The sequence below is a fragment of the Pan troglodytes genome, chromosome 12, assembly GCF_028858775.2.
Source record: "Pan troglodytes isolate AG18354 chromosome 12, NHGRI_mPanTro3-v2.0_pri, whole genome shotgun sequence".
Lineage (NCBI taxonomy): Eukaryota > Metazoa > Chordata > Mammalia > Primates > Hominidae > Pan > Pan troglodytes.
Window position 1 is genome coordinate 88,495,901 of NC_072410.2, and position 23,095 is coordinate 88,518,995.

At 36.6% G+C, this 23,095-nt stretch overlaps 2 long non-coding RNA genes across 2 annotated transcripts in view; one reads left to right on the forward strand and one right to left on the reverse strand.

The window, feature by feature from the left end:
- The window catches only part of LOC107973427 (uncharacterized), a 585,387-nt gene that overhangs the window by 138,331 nt on the left and 423,961 nt on the right, over nt 1–23,095 (reverse strand). The gene's annotated exons all lie outside the window — the stretch shown is intronic.
- The window catches only part of LOC107973428 (uncharacterized), an 81,829-nt gene that overhangs the window by 47,907 nt on the left and 10,827 nt on the right, over nt 1–23,095 (forward strand). The gene's annotated exons all lie outside the window — the stretch shown is intronic.

The window sequence follows — 23,095 nt, forward strand, 5'->3', positions numbered from 1 at the left end:
ATTAAGCCACCCAGTCTGTGATACTTTGTTATGACACCCTAGCAAACTAATTCACTCACTATAATAGGTAAAGCTATGTTTGTTTCTCTGAAGAAAATAGAATATTAATCTTATATAGGATTTTTGAACAGTGTGAAACTCAGAGGTTGATGGGCTTTCAGAGAAACAAGTGGACGGGACATCATCCATAGACAAAAGGTTAGAGAGGCAAGATTGGTTAACATTTAGAGGTGTGCTTATTAAACTAAATTGAAATAGGATTGCTAATATTTAGGAACAAGGGGTTTACACTGATCAGTTTGCACATTCACTGAGGTGAGTTGTCACTGATTAACTGAACAGGTTTAGAGCAGCTTGGGTAACCACTTGTTAGTTTGACTAAAGAATAAGTACTTTCCTAAGTTTATAGAAACTTTTCTCAGAATTTATAAATCATGGAAAAATAACTCTTAATAATATTGACTATTTATACATAAACATGGTAAATGTATGCATTTATTTAGGTCTCTTTTATTTTCTTACAGCAATATTTTGTATTTTTCTGAACTTTATTTCAAGAAATAACTTGTCAAGGCAAATTTTTGCCTAGTAATCCGTAAGCCATTCAACAAGTCCTAAATCCATTTATATGTGAATTTATTGCATTCCTATTTTATCCAGAATAATTTCTTGGGAAACTACAAAAGGAACTTAAGAGATTATATACAAAATCATAGACATTTGAGAAAATCCAAAGACAGGTATCACTTACATAGTAGACACTCAACTAGATGTTAATGAGTGGAAAGAATGGCAAGAATAGATATTCCAAATGTATGTCAAGCCTTGAAGCCTATTCCGTATCTATATGTTGCTACTTATTTGGATGTTAGTGAAGAGTCTAATTTATAAATGTGGGCTTTATATATCTTCCTCCTCTAATCCTCATCTGGAAGTAATAGCAAATAAAGTAGTACAAAGTCAGAAGGAGGGAGTAATAGAAGCACGGGTCTTGCACATCACTCCTAGAATAATGCAGACCATACTGAGTGCTGATTTATTTTCGCTAAGCCAACTCTGCTTTTGTATTTAACTTAAAAGCTCTTTAATGCCAGCAAAGGGCAGGTGGAATTTTCTACTCAAATATATATTATTGAATTTCTTTAGTCAATAGAATTTAGCAAAATATATGTCATTCATTTCAGCTGGGGGGAGCAAAAGCATTGATTATTACTCATTCTGTACTTATCTGATAAACTATTCAGACCTAATTGTGATAACCATTGGCAATTGGCAATGTAAGAATATCTGAAGCAAGTGCCTGGAGAGCTAGCTGAATTTTAACTATAATGAAAATACATAAACTACTTTTACTGTAATGGTTTTCATTTCCTGGACATTGTGGTGTTCAGGATATGTCATAACTGCTTATATTCTTCAGAACAATGGTGTCCAAAATTTTTTATGCAACATACCTATCTGTAAGAAAAAATATTTATATGTATTTGTGTACATATGTTATAATTTCTCCAAATTATACTTATTTTTATTTTAAAAAATGTTTGTGGGTAAATATCAGGTGTACATATTTATGGGGTATGTGAGATGTTTTGATACACGCATGCAATGTGAAATAAATGCATGATGGGGAATGGGGTATCCATCCCCTCAAACATTTATTTTTTGTGTTACAAACAATCTAATTATACTTTTAGTTATTTTAAAATGGACAATTAAGTTATGATTGACTATAGTCATCATATTGTGCTACCACGTGGTAGGTCTTATTCATTCTTTCTACTTTTTCTGTAAACATTAACCATCCCCACCTCCCTCTCTCAACCCTCAACTACACTTCCCAGCCTCTGGTAACCATCCTTCTACTCCCTATGTCCATGAGTTCATTGTTTTGATTTCTAGATCCCACAAATAAGTAAGAACATGTGATGTTTGACTTTCTGTGCCTGGTTTATTTCACTTAACATAATGATCTCCAGTTCCATCCATGTTGCTGCAATTGACTGGATCTCATTCTTTTTTTATGGCTGAATAGTACTCCCTTGTGTATAGATACCACATTTTCTTTATCCATTCATCTGTTGAATGGACACAGGTTGCTTCCAAATCTTAGCTAATAGTTCTGCAACAAACATAGGAGTGCAGATATCTCTCTGATATACCAATTTCTTTTCTTTTGGGTACACACCCAGCAGTGGGACTGCTGGATCATATGGTAGCTCAATTTTTAGTTTTTTGAAGAACCTCCAAACTGTACTTCATATTGGGTATGCTAACTTATAATTATTTAAACATTGTATGTATGATATTATATACATGTGTATGTGTGTTTGTGTATATATGTATGTGTGTATACACACCATATATATAAACATACATATACGTTTTGTACATTGTAATACAAACGCAAATATATAAACTAGAATAGGACAACATCAATATGTAAATAGAACTTATAGTATTTTCTTTCCATATACCAATGGATTGTCTTGTGTACATCTCATTTTGGGCATTAGAGGGTCATTGTTCATGGTGGATTAAAGTGAACCCATAGCAAGACTGCCGGTTAACAAAGGAGGTTTAGGCAGTGGCTTTAGTCTCAGCATTTCTAATGCAGCAGCTCTGAAGTGAGGCCTGAGATTTTGCATTTCTGACATTCTTCTTGGTGGTGATGCTGCTGCTGCTCATGAGGTCACTCGTTTAGACCAAAGAGACAGCTTATTAAGGTCTGGTTAAATGATAACCAGAGGGGGGGGAAAAAAAACACGCTTCCCTACTCTATTTTTCAATATAAAAAGGTAACTCTATATTAAAGTATGTAAATATTAAACAACTAATTTCCTCAAATGACCTACAAATGAATATATTTTCTATAATTGGAGAAATCCTTGTAAAAATAGTGAATTCTAAACCAAAACCATGAGTAAAGCAGATCAGGAACCACGCTTGATAGTGAATTCATTGTAAAGAAAGGACAGGTAACTAGAAGGTAACTGAGTTGAGCTTTTCCATGGTGTAATTCTTCAGTGTCTTTAAAAAATCTTCAGCAACACTTATCTTGAGGGCGCCTTGAATGAGCAACTCTTTCCCAAAGTTCATCCAATTTTTAGGTAGTTTCTTACAGGTTAAAGCAATAGCTAATATTTATTTTATTTTAAAAGGTCATACAGCTAATAAGTGGCTGGATCAAGATTTGAATCCACGTAATGTGGTCATAGAATCTGTGCATGTATCCACTAACCCATACTATTTCCCAGGCATTAATGAAAAGGAATTCTAGGTTTGGTCTATAGGGACATTTACAGGTGACCATAAGGCCCCACTCCTTAAAGCCTTTGTGTTTCTGTCACCTCTGCCAGGCTGCATATCTCCCAGCTTCATATGATGTTCTCACTTTATCACTGGTTCTAGAGTTGCATGTAATGCAAACCAGAAGCCGGGTAAAGGACAGGTTCCTTTGGTCGTCTAACAAAATCATATGTGTAAGGGCCACTGGCCAGGCAGACTCAATGTGACTACTCAATATGACCTTCCTCTAGGTTGATCTGAACACTCGCTTCATGCCCCTGAGGTATTACAGCCAGAAAACTACCATCAGCTGACTCATACAAGTGTCTTCCCCACTTAGTACTGATTGAGGCCCATGGTGAGTCCAACACAAATGACCTGGCCTTTGAGTTTTGTCATGGTACTAATAAAAATCCTTACTATTCATTATTGAAAATTTGACTTGAATAGCATAGTCCAAGAAACTAATCAGGACCCTCTTGCAGTCCCAGAAAAGCCATCGGGCATACAGCTGCCTCTCTTCAACAGGTTAGGACCTAACCGGTAAAACCTTGAAAACATTAGTGTTTGCACTGACAAAGGCCAGTGTCCCAGTCTACAAGGGCTTAATGCCATCCTCACTATTTCTTGCTAATGCAGGTTTCACACTTGACTAGAAAACACTACCACCACCACCACACACACACACGTGCATGCACGGGCACACACACACACATGGATGCACGGGCGCACACACACACATGCATGCACGAGCACACACACACTTGTGCATGCACGGGCACACAGGCACAGGCCAGTTTACCAGTGAAATGCTAGGCTTAACAACTATCAAAATTCTTTCCCAAGGCTGGGCGCAGTGGCTCACGCCTCTAATCCCAGCACTTTGGGAGGCCGAGGCGGGCAGATCACAAGGTCAGGAGATTGAGACCAACCTGGCTAACACGGTGAAACCTCGTCTCTACTAAAAATGCAAAAAAAAATTAGCCACGCGCAGTGGCGGGTGCCTGTAGTCCCAGCTTCTCGGGAGCTGAAGCAGGAGAATGGCATGAACCCGGGAGGCGGAGCTTGCAGTGAGCCGAGATCGCGCCACTGCACTCCAGCCTGGGCGACAGAGCGAGACTCCTTTTCAAAAAACAAAACAAACAAAAAAAAATGCTTTCCCACGATGTTATAGGATTTACAGAACTTTCAGAAGTTTTAAATTAATTGCCATCACAATTTTATATAATATTGTCAGAATACAGTGGTTGTAAGAATGCGTCCATTGTTTCAAAAAAGAAACAATAAACACAATGCAAATACAGCCTTCAAATAAGTTGCCTAAGCATCTGTCTTCCTGGTATAATTATTTGAAGGAAGGCAAAAGTCATATTTGTTAGTTTCAGTCATCCACACCAGAAAAGTTTACCTACCTCTCTACCTGACTGTCAGTTGATACTTCAAGGTCAAGGCCTTGCCATATAATAAAGGCTGATTGATTATAATTGTAGCTATGTTATCTAATAATGAATTATCTCATTAGCAAACAGGGTGAGATAAAGCAAAAGCTTCAGAGTTATAAAATTCTGGGTTCAAATTCTGCTTTCGTCACTTTCTTGCTATATGATTCTGGGTAAACCACTTAATCTTTTTGAATCACTTGAAAATAGCGGTAAGAGTGCCAACCTTCAGAGTTTTCTGTGAGAATGAAAGCGGTACAGAATGTATGTATTTGTGCATATTTTCGAGATGAACTTAGCAACTTTCCACTTATCCGTAGGCTACTTCAGGCAGACAACACTATTATCCTGTAGTGAACAGAGTTTGAAGAAAAGACTGAAGCTCATAATTTTTTAATATGCATAGTTTCCATTGTCTGCTATGGCTCACAACCTAACAAAGTGATGTATTTTGGCTTCAGCTAGGCTTTTTAATTCAAGAAACTCAGAGATTAGTGCAAATCTCCTTCTACCTCTCGTTTCACCGCCCTTGATATCTCAAGGGTAATTTTAGGGTCCAAAAGTTATTTGGTGGCTTGTTTATAATGTTCAAAACCCTATTTTTAAGCTTGAGATCCAACATAAAAATCTTTTTATTCTATTTACATTTCCCGCAAATTTTAGCAATGGTCTCATTTATAAACTAACACACACAATGTTTTAAATTGCATTCGTAAATTTAATATAGTTTCCTGATTAAGTAATTTGGCTAACTTATAAAATAAAATCTACCCTAATACGTATTATAAAACCAGCAGAAAACTAAAACTATAGATATGATGAATCTTAGATTATTTAAATTTCCCAGCATAACACAGTCTTAGTAAATTACAAGTCTGAAGCAATTACTCAATTACATATATTAAATTAGAGTCACAAGGTTAATATTTTACTTGGAAAAGACAAATTCTGTTAAACATTACTAAATTCTCTTTACATTAATTCTCTTAAACTAACCAAAATGCTAAATGACCTTCTTAACACAAAAATATTTACACTATGTGTGTGGTTTCAATTAAAAATATTTATGCTTAATCCTAAATCTTCCTGTGGTTAATGATGTTAAGGAAATAATTACATCACCCCATGCACCTTCTCAAAGGGTTAAAATTATATAAGGACCAGAAATATATGTCAGGAATATGAGTCTGGAGCTGCAGATAGCCAGGGTGATTTTTCTCACAATCCCAACTGTCAGGCTGACTTCCATTTTTAAGCACCGTATCTTAGAGTCCTTAAATTAAAGAACACAGGTGGTAGTGTTACCCATTTTTCTACACTTGAGTCACATCCTTACTTCATTCTCCCCCTTTGTTTTCCACATGCAACCTTCCACCTAGGCTGCTACATCATTTGATTTAATTTTTTGTACCTCTGTCTCAAATTTTATAGATTTCATAACTTCATAGGAACTAGTCAATTCTTTTCAAATCTACTTTGTTCATTAGAAGACTTTTTAGATTTTAAAATGGTAATGCTGCAGACCTCTTGTGGCTTTTCCGTATATAATGCCAAGATCATTATCCTGGTAAGACTAACAGAAAGAAAAGTTTCAGCTGTGGTACAAACACAAAAGTACCTGCAAAATATTATACCAGATTCACCAAAGGGAAAGAGATGCACTCAGGAATGCCATGTTGAAACACTCTAGAGGTGTCATTCACACCAGAACCTATAATTGTGGGTGTGCTAAGTACTATTTTGGGCAGGCAACAATGACACACTTAAGGTTCCTGCTCTCTGGGGGCTTACATTCAAGCAGGATCAAAAAGCTAAGCAAATAGCAAAACCAGATCATTACAGCTTTTGATAAGTGTCATAAAGGAAATAAAGCAATAAGGCATAATAGAGAGTAACTAGATGGCTACAGAAGGCTAAATTCGAAAGTGGTGTTCATAAAGCTTGTCTAAGGAGGTGACCTTTGAGCTGGAGGATGAGAGAGAGAGCAGCTCTGTAAAAAGCTAAGGAAGGACTTTCAAGGAAAGTATGTAGCCAAAGTGCCAAGACCCAAAATATCAACTGCAGCATTATTGGCATCTTTTAAAGAACAAAGAAGATCACTATGGCTACAGAGATGAGCAAGGGAAGGTGCAATGTGAGCTGAGGATGAGCAGAGGTTGGGCCCGATCATGTGGGAGGACTGCGAGGCCCTGTTAGAGCCACAGTGAGAAGTTTGAATTGTATTGGAAGGATTTTAAGAAGAGATTGAATCAAAGGACTGAAGTGATTTTATTTACATTTTAAAAACACTACTCTGCATGTGATGTAAAGCCTAAATATTAGAGAAACAAGAGAGTCTGCCTGAGAGATATGGGTGGCTTGGTCTAGAGTTATGTTAGGGAAGAGAGGGAAAATGGACGGTTTGAGATATCCTTTGGGAGCAAAATTTTCAGAATGGTTTGGTCCTGGGAGATGAAGGACAGTGATGAATCAAGGATGACTCCTGGGTTTGGGATTGAGTGGGTGGGGAGATGTTGGTGCCACTTCCCAAGACGGAGAAGACTGAGGAAGAAACAGGTATGTGCGGGGAAGAGGAGACGATTTGTGAAGCAGAAGAGAGAGAGGAGGTGACTATGAGAACAAAATTGTAACATGAGAGAAGATGGAGGCCAGAAAAAAAGTAAGGGACAGGGTGAGCTAGCTTTCGATAAATGAACAAATTCTGTTGTGTAATCAAAGAAAAGAAAAAAAAAATGGGCACATGTTAGGGTTTTACATTTTGTGCTAGAAAAATTGAGCCATGTAGGTCCATTATTATTGTTGCAGATAAAAATGGAAAGAAGGAATAGCATGGTTTCTGCATTACTTTTACTACTTTATTAAAATTCTTTCATTTGTTAATTAAGTTATTCATAGAGGAAAAAATGTAGATAAAAGTAAACTTAAACCTCCTTTCTACAGTGTTGTCTAGATGTGGGGACATAGACATACCTCAGCACTTACTAGAAATTAGACTGTCCACAGTTTTTTCTGGTGATCATAAAGGCCTTATTTTGCTGATCTACTATATTTGGTGATGTATTTACTGTAAGTAACAGAGCACACAATCAGGAGATTGATTTGCTTTGGGGCCAGGAAGTTTACAGTAGAAAGGCAAACACAGTATTTGTGTATAATACTTAATTATTTCCTAGTTTGGAGCTATCCATTGGCACATTAGAGAGAAAGTTTGCAAACTAAAATCAATATAAATAATAATTGTCTTTCCTAGGAGAAGTCCCAGAAACTGGAACAGGGAATATGAGATGTTTGTTCTGTTATTATTATTTTTGTAAACACAAGGAATTTAGTTGTAATCTGATAGTTTTCTGTTTCCTCTTATCTTTTTTTCTCTTTCATTGATGCAAGATTTTACTATTTTCTGCGACAGATTCCTGTTCCCTAGACAATGATTCCATGTCACAGAAAACACATGTGCACATACACATACACATGCATATAGAAACACACAGAGACAGACACACACACACATACACTCATGCATGCCAACAGCAGGCAGTCTTCATTCAATCTCTCTTTTCTTTTTGGCCTTAGCTGTCTAGCAATAAACATTTGTCTAACAGCCACAGTGATAAACAATGGTATCTCCAAAAGCACCAACTCAGAAAACTTTCTATTACTATTATTTATTTCCTCTGTAGCAATTGCTCTAACTAAAGCTCAAATAAAAATAGTGAAATGTGATTTTATTTAGGAAAAACTATATATGGCAATGCTATAATTGGATTTCTGGTATTCATGTCCTTCCTTCATTCTATATGATGGGGGAAATTTGGTAGATTTCAAATATTAAAAATATTTTGTGCTGAGAATGGTACTACTGGATAAATTAAAATAAAAGAAAATCGTGAAAGGTAAAAACAGCTATAGGAATATGCAGTTCAAAGAAAAGATAATGTAGAAGTCATGCATAATTAACGAAAAGGATTACAAGGGGTCAGAGTTAATAAAGAGAAATTGAATTTAATTATGAGTACTATTAAATACTGTAGGTGGCTTAAATTTGCTCTGTGTAGATTTTGTATCTGAAAGGAAATTAATCAATCAACAAGTCAACCACTGAGAACTCTCTGAATCTGACCACAAAGTTGGAATATAAGACGTTTCCTGTCATCTAAATTTCGTAAGAGAGGCAGTCAAGTAATGTTTAAAATGGACTTTTTTTTACTGTAGAACCAAGACTTTTGAGTTGTATATTACTCATGAGTGATTTGAAGTATCAGATAATCTGCCCACAGCTAATAAGTGTCAGACATGGTTCCAAATCCAGGAATCTCAGCTCAAGGCTTATGCTCTTTCTATGACAAGCTGCCTGACTCCCTCAACATTTGTAGGAGTTCAGAGAGTAGGAATTAATTTGGCTTTAAGTTCTCAAGAGGGCTTTCTAAAGAAAGAGTGACTTGAGTTGGTTCTTGAGGAATGAATGGGATTTTTAAAAGTAGAACAGAGTTGAGAAGATTGTCTAGATATGCAGGAGGGGAAGACTCCAAGGACAATGCCAATATAGTAGAAGTAAGAATGTGATGGATGGGCACCCAGAAACATGCAGGGCTACTGGCCTGGAACAAGCTGTGTGTGATGTTGAGGAATATTGGGATGCTTTAAGACTGGACTGGATTGGTGTGGGGATCCATTTTTCCAGGGACTTGAATACCAGAGGACAACAGGGCTTATATGGGAGGAAAGAGTCATTGTATGTTGCTTTTGCGTAACAAAAGCAGGGTTTTAGAAAGACTATTCTAGGGAAAGAGTCCAGATGGCTTTGAATGGAAAGACAAGAGAGACAGATAAACCAAATGTCAAAAAGCCCACTGGGAAAAACTCCATATCCCTCCAGTATCCCTCGATTTCTCTCCATATCCAGCCAGTTGTTTGCAATTACCTTCATTGAGAAGGTGTGAGGTGAGCAATAGAGAAAAGGTGAGTAATGGAGAAAAGGTATAGGCAATGACCTGATGATGGAGAACTTACTGTGTCAGGCCAATAAGGAACCAGAGTTTCTCAAACTAGACTGAGGCTCCTCAGGGGGTCATGAGTTAATATAATGCATCTTAAAAGCCATACTTAGAAACAAAAGCACATTGAAAAATAAAATTTTATATACATTTTTATTTTTCAACATTTTGCAAGCTGTATCGATTATTTAATTGCAAATTTATCTATAAGCCTAAATAAATGTATAGTACCATTTATAGCATCATGCAAAATGATAAGTTGTATTAAACACTAATAGCTCAAACTTTATCCTGTGAAGATTTGTTTGTGGAACACTTTTAATTTAAAAAGGATGGGAACTTCTGCTCCAGGTGAAGAAAAATACTGAAGGGTTTTCCACAGTGTAATGTGGTGTGGTTGCACTCTGACAGCTTGTCAAGAATGAATTTTGGTGGGTCAAGAATGAATTTTGGTGGATCAAGACTGGAGAGAGAGCAGTTATGGACAAGCTATAAAGATGAGAGCCTGTACTTGAATAATGAGAGCAGAAATACAGAGAAACAGATACATCCAAGCAATATGCATTAGGCTAAATCGGAGGATTGAGATGAAGGTATGAGAGTAAAAAAGTAGGAGGCATCAAAGATGTTTTCAGATTTTTTGCTTGGGTGAATAGACGATGGTGGTATTAGTAATTACTTGAGAGAATGTAGGAGGAAGATGAGGTTTGAAACAAAGTTGATTAGTTTACTTCTGTGTGACATGCTGCCTTTGAGATACCTGTATAGGATGATCATTCACAGTGATTTGCATGAACTGTGCTGATTTATGCCTGTTGTTCTAGCTTAATTATCAATAACACCCTCTCTCCTCTCAAAAGTGTCACGTCAGGAAATGAATTACATGGTCATTCTTAACCTACAGAACTCAACAGGTGGAGAGAGATGTTCGGCAGATGGTAGAGTATGAGTCTAAATCCCAAAATAGAGTTTTGGGCAAGAGCCTTGATTTAGGAATAATCAGAATATTTGTAGTTATTTGAAGCTATTAGTGTGCATGGGATTAGCGAGCCAGAGTAGAGTTGTGTCATTATAGAGAAAAATGGAATTCCTGTTGACAGCAACACTTTAATGAGAGGTTGTAAGAGAACTTCAAGTACATGTATTCAGAGAAGTACAGGGAATAAAAAGATAGTGAGTTCAAAATAAGCCAGGGTGTAGTAGGCTGGGAAGTAAAGAAGGGCTGAGGAAAAATGATTTTTCTGGAGGAAGAGACTTAATGGTAAATCATTTTATAAGACCAAGTAAGGTTAAGATTCTATTTTTGTTTGAAGATCAGAGATGAGAATGTTTATAGATTGGAGAGAAGGACTAAAGAGATAGAGAAGAAAAGGGGGAGAGAAAGAAAAAAAAAGAGAAGGAGGTTGAGGAGGAGGAAGAGGAGAAAAGGAAACATAAATATGAAAAAAATGATGCAGAAAAAGAAATTGCTAATAATGCAGATGCCTGGAGAATAATAAAATAAATTAGAGGCAGAAGAGAAAAAATTGAGCTGGCACTGGATGATGGGTACCTCATCTTCTGTGCCTGGGGCTGTCAGTTTGCCCTCAATCTACAATAAACAGAAGGTGATTCTCAAGGCCAGAAGTAAGTCAGGGATTAAAGAGTGGAAAAAGGTTTGTCACTGAAGGATACTTTAGGCAAACACTGAAAACATTCACAAAGGGGCAGCCTGCTGCCGATTTCAGGTAGACATGGATTCGATATCACCAGGATATTTCCCAAGGCCCAGGAAGAAAGAAAGTTCAAACCTAAATACTGATCCATGGTTTCCTGTGGAAGAAATAAGGGAGGTCAATAAGCTGAATGCATCATACTTTGGGGTCAAAGGGACAAAATCTACCTCCTAAAATCCAAAGTGGGTCCAGGGCCCAGGAACCCCTAAAGCAGGTTCTGATATGGTATTAAAACTGTCAGATATAGACACCCGAGAAGTTTTTGCAACTGGTGAAATTTAGGGCACCTTCCCTGAAGCTTAACACTAATCCTTATCCCCAGGAAGTTACTCAGAGAAATCTAGTAACATGGTACACGCTTCTGAGTGGAAGTAAAGACAATCAGGTGGGTTTTGGTAGCTGAGTAATAGAAATAGTAGCAAGGCCTGAGGCACAAATGAACGTTTCTGAAGAAACAGAGGAAACCTATGATGTGGAGAGAAGATTCCAGAATGTTGATCCTCGGCTAGGCTTCTAACTCCATTGGTAATATTATACAAGTTGCTTAACTCTCTACACCTTAAAACCTCTCTTGTCTCAAAAATCAGGAAAGGGAAAGTCGTAGAGGCAAGAATTTTTAACCCCTTTTCTGCTTTAAAGTTCTTTGATGAAAGTGGGCAAAGGATGACGTAAGAGGAATTAGCAAAAATCCTCTTGTTTAGTGAAGAAAGGAATGATGTCTTTCAAGGAACAAATTAGTAAATCCATTTTGATTGTAATTTTACTACATGAGTCAAGTATTTCCTTGGGGAATGAATGGAGATAGAATTTTAAATCCAAAGGCTCAGTGAGGTAAAGATCTCACTGATAACTCAGATGAATAGGTCAATGGAGGAATGACCCAAACACTGAAGGCCTAGGTTTGATTGGGTTTCAGGGGTCAGTAACCAGTGCAATATGGATAGAAACCAGAAGCAGAAATTGAAGGCAACTAGCAATATGATTAACCTGATGCTACATACAAGACATACAAAGGTAACTTCCCCTTTACAGGTTTCTTGTCCAAGTTGAAATTAAAGCCTGGAATTTGATTTTGTAGATTCTTAATATATATCAATTTCTATAACAAGCTGTGCTATTAGAGTCAAGGAATAAATATAATACTATCCCTATCACCAAAGAGCCCATAGTCTAGACAGTACTGAGTATGAATGAGGTATTGGACATCTGATGAGAGCTTAGTTTCAATAGTCAAGAAACTAGCCTGTTGTCAACAAGACAGGAGACATTTCTTCAAGCCATCAGTCCTCTGTAGGTTAATCAGGTCCCACCCTTTGTTAGTGCTGATGAGAAAATGCAACCAATAAGAATATTGAGTTTATAATGAAAAGTTAAACTACCAAATATAAATCAACCTGCCATTTGTGGCCTGAGAATTTTAAAGCCAAGCTCTTTATAGGTCTGCTGAGCTTTCAGTGAAAAAAAAAAAAAAAAAGCGATAGTGAATAGTGTCCCTTAAAGATGCAAATAACTAAATCTAGTTTAAATGTAATTGTACTACTCAAGTCAAGTATATCTTTGAGAATAACTATAAATTTTATATTGAACTCAAGTATCCAATATAGTGAAACACTTGGGAAAAGGACACATTGTTAGTGCAGTCATATTTTCTTTTTTTAAATACTTTAAGTTCTGGGGTACATGTGCAGAACATGCAGGTTTGTTACATAGGTATACACGTCCCATGGTGGTTTGCTGCACTCACCAACCTGTCATCTACATTAGGTATTTCTCCTAATGCTATCCCTCCCCTACCCCACTGCCCCTCGAGAGGCCCTGGTGTGTGATATTCCCCTCCCTGTGTCCATGTGTTCTCATTGTTCAACTCCCACTTACGAGTGAGAACACAGTGCAGTCATATTTTCTAATAGATTCTTGTCAATCCCAGTTTGTAAATGGATGGCATGCGAAAAAAATATATACAACCATATCTATCTACTTGATTCTCTAACAGTAAATGAATTATTTACACTAATTTGGATCCTCCATGCATTCTATATTCTTACAAACATTGACAACTTCATGAAACTGCTATTGCAGACTAACTCTGGTTAGCACCTCAGATATGTTGAGGAAAAAAAGGACGCGCACACATCATTAACCTTCACAACGACCCCATGGATTGTCCTTCTTTTTCAGCAGGACCTTAGATACTGTGAGGTGAGCAGGAAAGAGCTCATTTCACCTCACTGCTGGGCGTGGATCACTCTGACATTCTTAAATTCATTCTCAGTAGGTTTTAATAATGATGCACGAAGCTAGCCTATCTAGAAGGGTATGCAACATTGCCTGCTGCAACAAGGTACTCAATAAATATGGACACATGAATTCAGTTTTGATGTGAGGATCTGTATTTAAATAATTATATACATGCATATGAGATTAAAACAAATTAGTTTTAAAAATTTTTTAATTTCATGTATTTCTAAAAGATTACTCAAGACTTCCAGAAAACTTGCACATGTGATGTTACTGAAAATCTTTTCACATCTGTGTTTAGTTGTACAACAAAGTCAGTCACAGAAATGACTCCTTAAATGCATACTCTTCAGGCATGTGTTTTGATTCTGCCCAACATGGATTGTACTTTTTGAAAAGGAAAGGAAGTCCTCTCATTTTTCTTCTAAAGTTTACGATGGTGTGAATCCAGAAAGCTATGCTAAATTAACACATATTTATCCCTAATCCATTTCCATCCAATGATCAATCTGGAGCCTGCTGTAAACAGGGAGATAGACGAGCACTGGTAAAGCTACAGGAAATCATGCTTTTTACATTTTCCGTATCTCAGCACATTTAGCTTCACCACTATAGATATTTCATAAAGTATAAGTTCCATTAAAAAGATAAACACCCAACTAGGGCAGATCCATGGTCCATCCAACTCAGTAGCTTTTTCTCTGACCGAAGCATCAACATGCCTGCTTTCTCAGTAGAAGATGAATATATTCCTTGAATCAATAGTAAAATGTTAGGGTCATATCCGAAATAGTAGGCATCTCATAATAAATTTTATTAGGTATTGCATTTTCCAGTAACTTATCTAAACCCATTATTTTATTTTAAAGTCTATTTTAAAATTCATGGTGCCCCAGCTCATAAATTATTTAGGATTGGGCATAAATAAACTTCTTTTCAACTTCAAGAAAGTGATTCTAAATATCAGACCATCATCAAAAATCTGATTAACCTTTATACATTTTTTTTTTAATTTTAAGAGCCTTTTTACCCTCACATAATTATACATTCTAACTTTCGTTTTTCTAAAATGGGAAGTTCTAGCCGGGCGCGGTGGCTCACACCTGTAATCCCAGCACTTTGGGAGGCCAAAGCAGGTGGATCACAAGGTCAAGAGATCAAGACCATCCTGGCCAACATGGTAAAACCCCATCTCTACTAAAAATACAAAAAAAATTAGCCAGGTGTGGTGGCAGGTGCCTGTAGTCCCAACTACTTGGGAGGCCGAGACAGGAGAATCACTTGAACCCGGGAGGTGGAGGTTGCAGTGAGCCGAGATTGCGCCACTGCACTCCAGCCTGGCGACAGGGTGAGACTCCGTCTCAAAAAAAAAAAAAAAAAGAAAAAGAAAAAAAATTCATGGTGCCCCAGCTCATAAATTATTTAGGATGGGGCATAAATAAACTTCTTTTCAACTTCAATAAAGTGATTCTAAATCAGACCATCATCAAAAATCTGATTAACCTTTATAAATTTTTTTAAATTTTAAGAGCCTTTTTACCCTCACATAATTATACATTCTAACTTTTGTTTTTCTAAAATGGGAAGTTCTAATCATTAAATTTTGTCTTTGACAGCAGCTAATTTATACAAATCTTCTACTCCTGTTAATCATTTTCTTTCACATTCTTTGACTACATGCCACTTGAGTTAGTTTGATTCTAGAGTGATGTGAAAAAAAAATGTCTGCATGCATTCCTTAAATATTCCAAGGGAGAGAATATCACAATTTTATATAAGTAAAGGATGACATATTTATTTGCCACATTTGAACAAATGCTTCAGAATCTCATTTTGTGATTCAAAAGAGTCACATTTTGTGTTTCACTAATCAGCATGAATATGATCCTGGCCTGTTTTTCAGGTCTATAGACTTCATTTTAATGTTACTTTTATTTTGAAGTCGGGTATTAGGGTTTCCATTCAAATGACAATTCCTTTTTAAATAAAATCTATTATTTTCTCAATCTTTGTGAAGTAGCTCAACCTATTTTATACATATTTGGTGGTTATTAGAATTATGCCTTATTATTGAGTAAAGCTTGAGTGTGCTGTGCCAGCACTTTTTTCTCCCTGTCTAATTGTAATCATGGCAACATATGAAGAGTTCAGTGGGAAGTATATAAAGTATATACACACACACACACACACACAGTCTAGTGTTTTAAACACATATATATATGCTTATATAATATGGTTTCACTTTATGCTGAGCCCCTTCGTTCTGTCCAGTGTTTTAAACCTATATATATTTGTGTTTTAAACACAAATTATTACACTAGGTCTTCTCCTCTTTATAATTAGTTGTGTTTACTAATTACGAAGAAGAGAAGACCCAGCAGAAGTACCTTTAGTTTTTAAAAATCAATGTTGTTATTGAAATACACAGAACTTTGAAGGAGCTTTGAAAACATGGAGAAATATGCACATTATAAGAGAGATGCTAGTTTCTCCATTTTCCATGAGAAATGAAAATAGTAAATATTATCACAGGGTAGTTATGACCAAAAAGAAATCAAAAGGGTGAATAGGATTAATTAATAATTTTTCTGATGATCTACAAATCTTCAGCATTAAATTTTAAAGTATTATGGCTCTTGGTTTTACTTTATACTGAGTTGTATCTCAAGCTGCCAAGGTCACTCCCACCCTTCTTCTCATACACATGGCACATGGAGTTCAAGAAATAACCTTTTCCTAAAAAGAGAACTGTTCTCTGTGTTCTGGAGACAGATAAGAAGGGTGGGTTGGCCGGGTGCGATGGCTCACACCTGTAATCCCAGCATTTTGGGAGGCCGAGGCGGGTGGATCACGAGGTCAGGAGTTCGACACCATCCTGGCTAACACGGTGAAACCCCATCTCTACTAAAAATATAAAAAATTAGCCAGGCGTGGTGGCAGGCGCCTGTAGTCCCAGCTACTCAGGAGGCTAAGGCAAGAGAATGGCATGAACCCAGAAGGTGGAGCTTGCAGTGAGCTGAGATCGCGCCACTGCACTCCAGGCTGGGAGACAGAGCGAGACCCCGTCTCGGAAAAAAAAAAAAAAAAAAAAGAAGGGCGGGTTAACCCTTCTATTTCACATACCCTACTAGTCTTGAAAAAGGAAGTTTGCCACGTGACCTCTGCTGTGCCACTGACGAATTGGAGGAAAGGAGCAGATACAGGTACCAAAAACTCTGTGAATGTGTATGAACCTTCATAGATGTTCCATCATGAGAGATAACAGTCTAAGCCAGTGATAGGTTGCAGGAGAGATGGAAGGCTGGAATAATGTAGTGGGAAGAATTCAAAGGGAATTGGAGGCTTCTGTAGGGCACTAGACGTTTGGACTCTCGTTTGGCAGATTGAAAGACTCCATGGAAGAACAGGATGGAAAAGGGAAAATACGGATTTTAGAGAAAAAATTTAACTTCACAAGATAGGGTAATTTATCTGTAACAAATACACTAATATACACCTATAGATCAATAAGCTATAGTCCACCTAATGACTAAATCTCATCTCATTAGCTAATGTCTTCTTGTATCAGGCACTGTTCCAGGTTCTGGAAATACAGAAAGAAAAATTTTAAAAAAACCACTCTGATCTTGTAGGGTCTTCCATATCAGGATGATAAATTGTCTAGATGGACACACCGCACACCTAAAGACCCATTTAATGTCACTGTAGAGCAAATGTAGGTATTTAGACCTACATTTAGACCACAAAACAGAGACAAAGGCACCTGGGAGCCATGCAGCCTTAGAGAATAGGCCTCTCATGAAGCAGAAAGGAAAAGGAAGTCAATTCGATTAGTTGCTGCTTAAAGGGTGTATTTATCTTGCTTAGTTCTAGTCACAGATAACTTAACATTTGCATTCCTGAAGTCCATTTCCAAGTGTCTTTGAAGAGCACTGAAATGTTCTTGGAAGCTGGCCAGAGCCACTTTGGCTTTTCTATCTGTACTTGCATGAAAAGATCAGTGCATGAACCATAGTACCTATGACTACTAAGATACTATAATATCTAATTGCACCATTTTGTAAAAGACAGAGTAGAGTACCACTTTTGAGTAGAGCTACTCTAGAGATAGGTCTAAGGTCAGCCTGCAAATGTCTCCCACTTGATGTCAAATATGCCTTGAATTTACAAACACAATTTGGCTTATATATTATTATTTACTAAGCTATTTTCTAAAATGATTCTTTTCCATGTGAATTAGTCTATTCTAGGCAATGAGTAAATGTAATAAATTGAAAATAATACAAGTGAAATTGAATCAGAAGTCTTTGGATAAAGAAAACTACTCAATATAACAATTATAACTGCTCCTATTTCTTATTTCAGTAAGAAACAGAGACATATGAATCAAAAAATATTTGCATCCTAATAGTTATTACCCTTTTCATGCCAATTTATAGCTTGGTAAGATTTCCTATTTCTCACTCTTCATCTTACTGGTTCCAGAAAGAAACAGAAATTGCACATGGTGTCCAGACAATGCAGACAGAATTATAGGTCTTCACTTACACTGGCGTCTATGATAAAATGTGCAAGAATTAAAGAGGTTCGATGAAGATTCATCAAATTGGAAAACACTACCGGGTCAACATTAGCCCGTGTTTCACTAGCCAAGACATGTTTTATCAAAGAAAAATTAAAAGCAGAAGTGCCACAATAGCTTGTGTTGTTATATTTGTTAATATTGATGAGATGTAATGAGACGTAAAAACTACCAAAGTTCCTCTATAGTTGGAAATGCAGAGAGTAGTTGCTGGTAGTTGCTGATAAAATTATTATCCATCCAACATTATTTTAGTAAGAATCTGTTTTTCCACTCTCAAAATAATGTTTTCCCAATATCCTTTTAATGCAGTTTCCAATTCATCAGTAAGGAATTTCAAATACAATACACTTTGAAATAAGGCTATAAACAGACCGATGACTCAATCAAATGAAAGAAGAGATATTTAAATTAGATTTCATAAGGTAGTGATGTGGCTAATGCATGTTTTTATTTTTAATTTTCTAGTTCTCAGAGGAAATGATGCTTGAATCAGAATTGAAAGGTAGAAACTTTTCTAGTTCACTGATTTGCAAGCATTTTTAAAATCTGTATAAGCCTATATTCAAAAGCAATTGAAAAAGATATTCAGGAAAATAAAGTTGTTCTAGCTGTGTAACCTTCCTTACTCTATCTTTACATTCTCCCTATCCCTCAGACCCCATCTCTAATTTTACTAGATCGTTTTCACATTCCAACTTATAGACAGTCCCCCAAGTATAGCACTTGACCTTTTTTGTTCTTTTTTTTAACTCAATCTCTAATAATAACTGATTCCTTCTTACCCGCCCACTACTTAAATCCCAAGCACATTCTCTGGCTTCAGAACCTCAGAAATATCTACAAACCTTCCCACTACTTTATTGTTTCCGTTTCTAATTCTTCTACCCATAGACAATATTGACTGGAAGTTTCTTAGAGTAGAATTTGAACTACAAGAGAAATAGAAATAACAGTGTAATTATTCCAGAATTTTGTCAAGAAAAAGAGAAATCAAGCATTTTCTAGAAAGGCAGAGGAAGAGTTGAATTTACATAAGGCCATCTCTGTAAAATAAAATATTAATGTCCATAATATTATGCAATTCCCAGTGTACATTGGTGTGTTCTTGTGGTTTTGTTTTGACTGCCCCCCTGTTTTACATTTCAAATAATAGGAACTAAGTAGGATTTTGCCTATCTGCAGTCTCACATATAGCTAGACTCTGTTTACACAACTGGAATACTAGCCCTCAAACATTCTTCATTATGATCCTCATGTAGACAAAGCATTTTTTAAAGTTCAGGTCAAGTATGCCCTCACGCTTTATTATCACGTGGAAGGTGAACTACTAGTTTTACAGATAGTTACACATAGCTTTTCTTCATTTCTAGAGAGGCATACTATATTCCAAATGTAAAGTCCAAGAGAAAGCTTTCCTTTCACCTTCCAAAGGTTCACTGAAAATGAACTTACAATAGGTAGATGAATAGGAGAAAAAGACATACAGAGTTATTTAATGTGTATAAGCACCAGAGAATCACGAGAATGACCAAAGGGGTCCAGATCCTTTACACTCTTTTCTTCATAGAATTTAAAATTGCAATTTAAAATTTTAAATGGCAGTAAGTGATTCTTAGGAGAATAATTTGGGCCAATGCTCAGACAGTTGTTAGTAAATAATTCTCTTTGGAAATTGAATGGGACCAGAGAATAGACTGTGGTCTATTATAGTTAAAAGCGCTGCTATCACATCAGTTATTTTACTTGATTTATCAACCAACTTGCCAAAGTCAGGTCAGGTATTATTGCCCCTGTTTGTGAGATAAGGAAACTGACAGCCACTTAATAGGTGATAGAAATAGGTCTAAAAGTTATGTCTATTACTCCTAACTCTGGTCTCAACAACCATATTCTATAGTGTCAGTGTCCCATAGAACACAGTAATGAAGGAGATCATATTTGAGAGACAGAAAAAAACCATAAGCATCCTTGAGATATCCTAAAACATACAAATATAATACAAATATAAAATAAACATAAGTGACACTTCTATCAGCCTTCAGCCTAAGGATCCTACAGCAAACACCTGTGAAACTCGACCCTTTAACACCCGGCTCCTCTTGAACACCAGAGGCACATGGCTAACTATTTTTTCATTTTAACTGATCTCTGGGTTATTGGCATTGATGCCAGTTTTCAAGAAGAAAAAATACAAGGAATAGGTTTGCAGAAACCCTGACAGCACCTTTACACCTGTAGGTTTCTTTCATGTTCAGCTTTCCTGATTAAAATAGAAGTGTTAAAATTGCATATTCAATGTTACTAAATAAATGTGGTTATTCTAAGCCTGCACACACTTTGATTTTTAAAAGGAAAAATCAGCAGATCACCTGAGGTCAGGAATTTGAGACCAGCTCTGCTCAACGTGGCGAAACCCCATTTCTACTAAAAATACAAAAAATTAGCCAGGCATGGTGGCAGGTGCTTGTAATCCCAGCTATTCGGGAGGCTGAAGCAGGAGAATCGCTTGAACCCAGGAGGCAGAGGTTGCAGTGAGCCAAGATTATGCCACTGCACTCCAGCATGGGCAACAAAAGTGAAACTCTGTCTCAAAAAAAAAAAAGGAAAAATCAGGAAAGATTTTTCAGGAGAGACAAGTGACTTTTGCAATAGAGGGATGTCATGATACATAATATTTGCATTAATTTTAGAAAAGATTAGTAATAAGTCTCTAATTTATCCAGATCAACACTGGTACATATGTATACAAAGGCAAAGAAATTTCATCCACTGGCAGACAGAAAAGGGAGTCAAAAAGTTAGAAAGTGTTTAAGAAACATTTTATAGTTTATACGTGGTTCACTCTATTAATTATTTTTCAAAAAAAGCTCTGGATACAAAAATCCCTAGGAGATAAAAAGTTTGGTTGGAGACCAACCATAAATCACATTTTCCACTATGTAACTATAATTTTCCAGGTAAAATCCTAATAAAACAAATGTCAAGAGGAAAAGCAGTTATAAAATGAAACGATATGCCTGTATTGTGATATAATGAATGTAGAATGTTTCTTTTTTTATAAACTTCTCATTTTATAATCATTTTAAGTTTTCAGAAAAGATTAAAAATATAGTATGGAGTTCCACATATCCCAGTTTATCCTGTTATTAATATCTTATGTTAGAGGTTGGTAATCAGTCACAATTAATGAACCAATTTCTGCACACTATTATTAACTCAAGTCCATGCTTCATGGAGATTTCTTTTCCTAGGAGTTTTTATCTAACGTCTTTCTTCAGTCATATACTTTGTAGAGTGACCCTTAATCTGATGTTTTTCTCATAATTAGACTATGACTTGAGGTTTTGGGGAAGAAGATTACAAGAGTAAAGTGTAATTCTAATCACATTGTATCAAGGGTATATACCAGCTACATGACTTACCACTGTTGATATTAACCTTGTTTACTTGGCCGTAGCAGTATTTATCAAGTTTCTCCACTGTCAAATGACTCTTTTCCCCCATTCCATACTGTAATCTTTGCAAGGAAGTCATCACTGTGTACAGCCCCTCTTTTTTTTTTTTTTTTTTTTTTGAGACAGAGTATCGTTCTGTCGCCAGGCTGGAGTGCAGTGGCGTGATTTCGGCTCACTGCAAACCTCCACCTCCTGGGTTCAAACGATTCTCCTGCCTCAGCCTCCAGAGTACCTGGGACTACAGGCGAGCACCAACACGCCCAGCTAATTTTTTTGTATTTTTAGTAGAGATGGAGTTTCACCATGTTGGCCAGGATGGTCTCGATCTTTTGACCTCATGATCCACCCGCCTCTGCCTCCCAAAGTGTTGGGATTACAGGTGTGAGCCACCACACCTGGCCCCAGCCCCCTCTTAAGGAGTGGGGAATTATGCTCCACTTCCTTGAGCGGGGAGTGTCTATACAGCTTACCTGGAATTTTTCTGTGGGGGAAATTTGTCTATTCTCCCACAAGTATTTATTTATGCAATCATTTATTTGTACAAATATAGTCTCAAAGATATTTATCTCATGCTTAGGGTGATAAGCCAATATTACTTTATTTCTTTTAGTGCTAAAATTATTCAGGTTTTTTTGCCTTTGGAAGCTCAATTACTTCCTATGTCCCTTGTATCCCTTTGACATGCCTTTAACAATGTAGGGGTTTTTGTTAGGGGATCTCTCTTGCTTTCTGCCACTGCAAGATGCTCCAGGATCATCTTGTATATTTCTTCCACCAGTCATAGATTCAGCCATTTTTCAAAGCAGTAGAATGGATTTTAAGACAGAAATACGTGAATTCAAATCCTGGCTTCACATTTACTTGACTATGACCTTGGGTAAATTATTTAGCATTTCTAAGATTCCATTTCCTCACTTGTGAAATGAGAACACTACTAACTTCCAAGGGTTATTATTCGTCTAAATTAGAAAATAAATGTAAAATCCTGGTTCCTAACACTGCATTTTAAAAAATTAATTCTCTTCCGTTCCTTCTTCTTTATCACCAGTCAGCAGAGCAACCTAATTCTTCTTTGCTAGTAACCTCCCTGAATCACTACCTATCTATCTTCTACCAACTGAGGAAGCTTCCAATACCCCTTACTTAGAAAAGTCACTTCAGTTACTATTTACAATCTAGAAATGCCTTGTTTTGTGACTAAACTCACACTTAAACACAAACATATATACATACACACACAATGCACACACACTCACGTTGTGTCACTTCATATATGTGTGAGATATTTCTAAGCTAACATGTCCTTAGTATGAAAAACATTTTATATGAAATGTAAAATAGCAGTAATTTTGAGATGCTAGTATCTCAGATGGTTAATTTAGAG